The sequence below is a fragment of the Chiloscyllium plagiosum genome, unplaced genomic scaffold, assembly GCF_004010195.1.
Source record: "Chiloscyllium plagiosum isolate BGI_BamShark_2017 unplaced genomic scaffold, ASM401019v2 scaf_76773, whole genome shotgun sequence".
NCBI classification, from domain to species: Eukaryota; Metazoa; Chordata; class Chondrichthyes; order Orectolobiformes; family Hemiscylliidae; genus Chiloscyllium; species Chiloscyllium plagiosum.
Window position 1 is genome coordinate 1 of NW_025181527.1, and position 2,478 is coordinate 2,478.

A 2,478-nucleotide genomic window follows, 5' to 3' on the forward strand; every position below is an offset into this window, starting at 1 on the left:
AACTGTACCTCTTATGCTCGCATCCAAATCGTTTATTTCTTAGCTAGTCTCAGAACTTCACCTGCCATCTATGGTTCCCTAATCTTGCCATTTCTATCCCTCATTTTCACAGGAACATATCTCTCCTGAACTCGAATCGACCTCTCTTTAAAAGCCTCCCACATATTGAATGTGGATCCATTAATCCGAAACATTTCTAACTTGCTAACCAACCTGTGATGTGCCAGGTGGCACAGAGCTGTACACAGTACTCCAGACGTGGTCTCACCAATTCCCTGGAAACACCCTGCTCTTGTATTCAGGTAGTGTGTGTGTGTACTTCGAGATAAATGGGTACCTGGGGGAGAGGTTTAAGACTGAATCTATCTGAGAGGATGGGTTATTGCCGTGACATGAATCATCACAGACTTTGTGGTACCTGGCAGCGAGCATGAATGATTTGGCCAATGGCGTTACTGACCAACCCAGAACAGCTCCTCAGATTCAGCTCAACCAGGTGCGGCACCAAGAGAAGGTGCAGGTAGGCTCGGCTCAGACGGTGTGTCTCACCCAGTAACCGCAGCAGATCCTGAACCAGACTCGACGCTGAAGGGCAAAGGAAGAACAATATGAAACAAACCCAGCAAGCAGACAAAACAGACCCTGATGGACATGGCAGTGAGAGTAAAATACAGACCAGCTCTGGGGAAAGGGGTGGACTGGGATAACGCCATCGGGTATATGTTCTTCTCTATATAAACTCCCCTGAACTCCTTGATTAGATTCCAGCATGTAACTCACTCCTGGATATACGTAAACCATTCTGAATCCCTCAATTAGATTCCAGTCTATGACACAATCCCAGATATCATTTACTTTTATATATAATAACTGGGCGGTACAGTGGCTAGCACTGCTGTCTCACAGTGCCAGGGACCTGGGTTCGATTCCTGCCTCGGGTGACTGTCTGTGTGGAGTTTGCACATTCTCCCCGTGTCTGCACAGGTTTCCTCCGGGCGCTCCGGTTTCCTCCCTCAGTCCAAAGATGTGCAGTTCAGGTGAATTGGTCATGCTAAATTGCCCCATAGTGTAAGGTGCATTAGTCAGGGGTAAATGTAGGGTAGGAGAATGGGTCTGGGTGGGTTACTCTTCAGAGGGTTGGTGTGGACTTGTTGGGCCAAATGGCCTGTTTCCATACTGTAGGGAATCCAATCATAATCCATCCTAAACCCATCGGCTAGATTCCAACTGTAACACATTCCCAGATATCTGGTATTCTGTAATATAATCATCCTAAAACATCGACTAGTTCCAGTCTGGAACACACTCCTAGCTATCTGTTATTAGATATTATCCATTGATTAGATTCTAGTCTACACACACTCCTAAATATCATTATTTTATGCATAATCCATCCTAGACACCCCTCCCCATAATTAGATTCCAGTCTATAACAGACACCTAGGTATTGGTTATTCTAAACCGTCGATTAGATTCCAGTCTGTACCTGCTATTCTATAAACAAAGCTCCTGATAGATGGAGCAATGAGTGGGATATAGATTACAGACCTATCAACCCATTCTGTCAAGATGCACTTACCAAGGTCATTGAATGGCCCAATGATGTAGAGGAAATCATACTGGGTCAGATAGTTATCTGTGTAATCTTTGGCCCACACTTCCTTCATGTTCGCTGCCACGTTACACAGACATAACTGTTTCAGTGTTTGCACGTTCTGCCTCCTCGGCATTCCCAGGCAGCTGGAGTAGATCCTGGTTCAGAGAGGGTTAGTGAGAGGCGGTGGGGTATAAATAGAGGGAGACTGGCCTGTGGGAAACATGAACAAAATTAAGATAATGTATATCAAACACTGTAGAGATACCATAAATTGAAAACAGAATCAGAAGATGCCAGAGTTTGTGTTCCAGTTAATGACCCTCGATGAGATTCCTCATGATCTACCAACACTCACCACTGGGCACTGTGAAGAGCAGAAATCTTTGGATTGGACTGAGTCGGTTATACAAATTCCACACACTCAGAATTAGTATCAGCAGTAAACCTCTCTCACTGCCCTGACTTTCTGCACATAATCTGTTCTGCTCCATATTTGATAGAGACATCAAGTGTAGCAGTAAGGAAGTTAAAATATCAACCTTTTAATAAAATTCTAGTTCCACCTCAAATGGAGTACTGCATCCAGTTTTGTGAACCAGATGTGAGGAAGGAGGTGAAAGATAACGAGGAGAGAGAGAGAGGTGGGGTGATGGCGGGGTGAGTTTCCCAGAGTGGTTTCAGGGATGAGGAGGCGATGAGTAGCTGTTGGTTCCCCCAGAGAAGGGGAAGGGAAATATGTCTGAGGGGGGAGGACAGCATGCATCAAAGTCATCCCCCAGCTCACTCTCCCCATGCTCCTCCTCATTCCCTCTCCCTCTCACTCCCAAACTTGCCCCCACTCCAACTGTCCCTCCCTCTCTCTCTCTCACTCTCACTCCCCC

The 2,478-nt window shown here is 45.9% G+C and overlaps 1 long non-coding RNA gene across 1 annotated transcript; it reads right to left on the reverse strand.

Moving 5' to 3' along the window:
• Positions 1-36: 36 nt before the first annotated feature.
• On the reverse strand, positions 37-2,380 carry LOC122545450. Its single transcript, XR_006310546.1, has 3 exons — positions 1,953-2,380; positions 1,580-1,807; positions 37-585 (listed from the first exon to the last, which is right to left on the reverse strand). It is a non-coding gene; the product is annotated as an uncharacterized LOC122545450 (long non-coding RNA).
• Positions 2,381-2,478: the final 98 nt, after the last annotated feature.